This window comes from Colletes latitarsis, chromosome 4 (assembly GCF_051014445.1).
Source record: "Colletes latitarsis isolate SP2378_abdomen chromosome 4, iyColLati1, whole genome shotgun sequence".
Classification (NCBI taxonomy): Eukaryota; Metazoa; Arthropoda; class Insecta; order Hymenoptera; family Colletidae; genus Colletes; species Colletes latitarsis.
The window spans coordinates 31,111,130-31,117,319 of NC_135137.1; positions in this window are offsets into that span (position 1 = coordinate 31,111,130).

Genomic DNA, 6,190 nt, shown 5'->3' on the forward strand with positions numbered 1-6,190 from the left:
TCGTAACTTCTTCTTCAGGAAGCTTGTATCTGTATGCGAACAAAGGAAGTACGATTTTATGGTTTGGTAGTCAGAAGACTGCCACATATTAGCACAGTTAATGCACAAAAACGTTTGGCGGTTGCTAAATACCATGTAAATAAACACGTGTGAAGATAACACGCTGATTTTTTAAATCCACCATGATTATTTTAAACATTAAGCATGGCAGTGGAAACGTAAATATTAGTTTGTGGTTATTTCTCGTTATCGGATACAGGCAATTCACACTTCGTTGAAGGTACATTGTCGGGAGAAGCGTATATAAATATTTTATAAAAAAACCTACAGAGAATTGCTAAAAATATTGCATCGAAATAATGCTCCATACATCGTTGCAAAATTATAAAAGAATTTTTCAATACAAATAATATTCAATTGTTATCGTGACCATATTGGAATATTAATTTAAATCTATCTTGATGTATCATTTAGACAGAAACATACCTGACAATTATTTGAAATGAGCTCAATAATATAATACGTTAAAGAAATGTTATTTACAAGCACGTTGATACTTACTGATTGCATGTTAAACAGAGTTAAGGATGTAATATAAAATTGAGGACACCAAACACATATTAGATACATATTAGTGTTTATATAATTACTTTTATTACTTTTAAATTTTGTTCACTTATCTCCAATAATTTTTTAATTTTTCTACAATATACGATACATATGTTACTCATTAATATGCCTATGTCAGTCATTAATCTCTTCTTTGCTATGTTCCAATATTTAGCTAAGGAAAATACGTTTTTCAGGCTTGTCATCACACTTTCCGCAGCGAGTATATTTTCATCTAACCACAGTCTTTGATATTTCAGAAAGTTCAATGATTTATGAGCGAGTAATTGACGAATAAACGTTGTTGTATAATGTAAAAAATTAAAGGTTTTGCCTAGAATTGTGCGTTTTTCTTCGTCATGGATTACACGGTTTGATAAATGGAAAATTACATGTCGATTTTAAACGTATTTGTATTCGACCAAGTATGCTGTCGAGAAAACGCACACTTCACGATCATTTGAGAAAGAACAACAAGAAATTAATACCATTTTTCACGTCAGTTTTTTCTAAGTTTTAGGGATCTAGAGCGATTCGTATATCGTAACGATGGATATTTAATTGCTGGTACTTCTATCGCGACGTAATTTCTAGAATATCTGCAATGATTTCATCGACTGAAAATGACTGTGACGGTATTCTGTCTATACGCAGATGCAGCTGAGAGCATTTAAAAGTGTCAATCTTGCTATTAGCATCGATTTTCTCTCTGTCTGCGACGACGTTAACTTTACAGAACGATTTTACTGAAAACGACTGAGACGCAGTTTCGTTACGCACTTTTTCTAGATAATGGAATCTTGTCGAAACAATTACAACCTGTACGCGTTCGTTGTTGTTCCGTCTGTCGGATTGCACACAACGATCCTTCGTTGCATCAGGTAGAAATATGGAACCGACGTCTTAGTTTCTTGCGTTATTGTTTACACTCCAACAAATAAATAATACAGGCACCAGCGAGATTGGAAATTGTGCTTTTCGTTAGTATTTTGTAACTTGTGGCTTTATTTTTGTTTCGAGCAAGAGCAGAAATAACGAAGAAGATCATGAGACTCGTTTCGATTAATCTAAAAAAAAATTTGAAATTAACGTGAAATTAACAAAGCTATCGCAGATCGGATTTTCTTGTACATAAATTTAATTAATGATTTCGTCTCACGATAAGTTTGCTTCCTACTTGAAAGGGTTTTCTTCAAAACGCCGGTTGCGCAGAATATTTCGCGGAGAGAAGAATATTCCTTATCTCATTTCAAGTATCACAGATAAAACATTGGGACGTTACCTTATCTAAGTCGCATTACGTGACGTCTTTCAAGCAGGTTTTCCAGGTTAGTTGATGAACCCCAAAGCCATTATTTCCATGATTATCAGTCCTCTTTAAAACTATTCGAAATAGCTTTTTTTTCATTATTAAAGTTCTAACTGTTTCAATTTTCATATATTAAATGTATCATTATATATTTAACGATACAACAAAAATGAAAGTTTTAGAGTATCCAATTTAACCACTTTAGGCTGATTGTATATTGTAATTTACATGGATTTAAGTATTATTTTATACTATAAAATAATTAGTTTCTGAAAATAATACATATCACTTGTCTACAATTTATTTCTGTTTATTTTCTATGAGAATTACTGGCATCTGTTGTAAAGCATTTCAAATCGTTTGGCACTAATGCAACATAGCGGACTTCGAAAGACGTTGCAGTTAAGAACTATTAAAATATAATAATACTTCCATTGTGTAACATGTCATGCTTCGACTAAGATATCATATTTATTCTTTACATAAACCTTCCATTTGTAATCTAAAATGTACTAGTTCACTTTTGGATGATGATATATTACTTTAGAAATAAGTCAATTAATTTCTTAGATTTTATTTTTAATTGAGATAGAGGGATAAGGTTCAAAAAATAAGTCTGTTCCACAACTTGATTCTTAAATTATAATTTAATTTGAACATAAGATGAATGAATGTTTTTGTATGCAAGAGGAAAAAGAAGAAAGTGTAATAATATAAAAAATGGGAAATAGAAAAAGAAAACGAGTTGCATATTTGAAAACAGCAAATAACTTAATACTCAAATAAGAATATTCAGTATCAAAGAGGTAAATATTTCAATTTCTCTTAGTTGTAATATTTATCGAAGATTCATCAACTAATTATGTTATTTCTATAAATGAACGTGACACAGATCTGAGAAACACAGCCTCCTGTTTTGCCATGTCCCCAAGTTCTTCTTCTATTTTACTGTTATTCCGAACGGAAACAGCGATTCTTCGCGTAATAACAGTAACAACGCACCAATCAACTTAAATTACCTGGTGCACTGATTTACATACATTGATTTACCTCCGTCAGTGTTCTGCCGCTAAATTTACATTGAATTACTTTTTAGCATATTTCGTCGATTTCGAGTCTAGGATATCCTGCACAGATTTCTCACGCAATGTGTAACAGTACTCTGCGTACTTATGTTCGTATTCTATAGAGATCGCTGTATCATCTCTAGATCTATACTTATTCTATAGATCCAGCTATAACTCTAAGAGAAAAAATGGTTAAATCACTTTTGAATTGCATGCACGTCAGAACAAGTTACGATTTCGATTAGCAACCGAGTGTCTAAACAGAAAAATTGTTTCGAGTTCTACGTAAATGAAAAAGTTGTAGCGTAACATTTTCTCCAAGTCTACTTTGTTCAAATAATTGTAATATATTTAAAAAATTTGATTTAAGTGCATACAATTTTGTGATGTCGCTTATTGTCACTTGAGGGACTTTCAATTCGCTAAAAATATTAAAAATGAACGGAATTGCTTTTTCTTCAAATGTGACTCTCGATTAGTTGTGTGATCAGTAACCTTGAAATCTTCTTGACACTTTCAAGAGCAAAAGATTACGCTCCCTAGTACCACTTTACGTAATATTTATTGGTCTCACATATGATTTGGAGCCATTTACGCTTTACGTAACTAACCCCGTACGTATAGTAACTAATAAATATTTATTTGTATTAACGCAATGATGTCATTTATGAAGAAACAATTTCGACTACGAATTCGATGACTTTAAAATCTCGTAAAACATGATATTAAACAAAATCACAAGATTTCGCGAACAAGTGATTTGAAAATTAAAGTTACAAACATTAAGGAATTGAAATCGTGTCAAAATAAGAAATTATAAATCAAGATACCAATTTTCCATGTTATGTACTAATGAATTTATTTTTATATCGAACAATCTACAATACCAGAGTATATGAAAGACGAATAGTTAGAGCTTATTTTGCCATTAAAACCAAGTGCAGAACTTACATTATTATCCGAGTCCTTTCTATTCATTAATAAATGCCACTCTCTCATAACGAAAGTATTCGAATTTTTTAATAATAATAATTGCTCGAAAACGGAATCGATTTCTATAGAACCGGATATTGTAGCGAAAGTTAATATATCGTAAATATCAAGTTTATTGATAACGATGCGGAGGTGAAAGCTTTACTCACAATCAGTCAGATTAGATAGAGGAGTGGCTGCCAAAGGAACCGGCCATCGAGCCCAGGAAGAAAAAAATACACACCGGAGATTAATTAGGCATAGTAACAATGCAATAATGTTTTCGGGATGAATCATATCCAGGCTCAAGTTAAGACACATGACACTGGAAACTGAAGCACTCCGCACACTGTTAGTGTTACAGACAGTAGCATCAGATGAAACATGATATTAAAGTGGACGTTTTACTCGTACTTAAAATCTCGTTGATAACGTAGCTCACATTCTGTTTTCTAAACAGAATTACGATACATGTTTCTATTAATTTTCGCAGCGTACATCGTCATCGGTTCGATGAAGAGAAAAATTAAGAAAGAATCACGAACCGATATCTTCGTTGATATCTGAGAAAATAGTTTGCAATGCATGGCATATGACAGTAATTTGTACACGGAAAATACCATTTATTTAATAAAGGATAAACGACTATCATTTGCTATGTTGCAACACGAGATAAAATCAAACACAAACTTCATACATATTTACACTTCAGCTTTACACAGAATAATAACTTCGTCCGACTGCAGAATAGTAGTTACGTGTCTTCCTACGGAACACTTGCTCAAAATATGGCCATAAATGCTGGTAACATTTATCAATCTGTACTTGAAGGATACAGTATATACACGGTGTTCGGTCATCCCTGGGAACAATTTTAATGGGAGATTCTCGAGGCCAAAATAAGACGAAAATCAAGGATACTAATTCGTTGATTGAAGCTTCGTTAAAAAGTTATAAAAAAAGAATTTTTTTCTCGAAAGTACGTAGGATTTCGAGGGTATTCGTATTCAATAAAAATGATTGTAATTTACCCCCGCAACCGAAAATAATTTTTCCAGAATCATTTGAAACTTTTTGAAATTCCAGGGGAATTGGAATGTCAGCGTCAGACATTGTAGTTTCGGTAAAGAATTTTTTTCTCGAAAGTACGTAGGATTTCGTGGGTATGTGTAATGACAAAAAGTGATTGTAATTGAGCCTTGCAACCGAAAATAATTTTTCCGTGAATGATTTGAAATTTATTCAATTTAATTTTTTAATAACTTTTTAATGAAACCTCTATTTTGGCCTCTAGAATCTCCCATTAAAATTTTTCCGAGAGGTGGCCGAACACCTTGTATAATATCTTGACTCTCAATCGTGAATCCAATTTAAATTGCAATTTTGTTACGAAGCGAAACAGTGAAGTTACCCGTTTAGTGCATTGAACTGTTTCTCCGTTTCGTGCCGAAAATTTTAACGAGAGCCAGTCGCTGTTACAACGAAAGAACTCGATATTTCAAAAGCTGTCGCGTCGAGCAGTTCCAGGAGGAAGTATCGCTGCCAAGTTGTCAAATAAAGTTTTGTAACGTCAATGATTTACAAAATGTTTTGGATCGTAGCGTTTGGTGACACGTCGTTTTCGTGGACGATAGCGAGTACAAACGTGGCGATATACTCCGAGATTTTATAAATAGACCGCGACATGAAAGAGTCGTCTCGTCTGGAGAACGTTAATTGTACCGTTGTTCCAAATGAGGCTGAGACGTGCAGACGATGCGGGTCGAGCCTCGGAGCGAGCAACTGGTTGTACGAAAGCGTTTCCAAACCACTTATCGTTTAGAGCAGACATGGGCAACCTTTCTTGGCAGGCGAGCCATAAGTCTTTGTTCATCTTATTACGAGGCGACGCTAAAACCTACTGAATTTAGGTAACAACCCAAATACGTACCATAAAATCAATAATAACGTTGCAAGAATTTTATGTAATACACAAATTCATTTTTAAAACATTTTAGAGCTAATAATGTTTGCATCTGCAATTGACATTCCGATACGATGTAACTATTAAACAGGTGTCTGCCTACTACCAACTGTTTCTACTTACGTTAAACTCTAAATCGTACTCTATTGCAAGCGTGCACAGTAAATTCTTAAAGTCGATTTTCTGGGAAACTAATAAAAAAGTAACGTTCATATTTATACTCAATCGGCCATACTAAATACATACAAACCTCTGAGCGTTATGATTAGA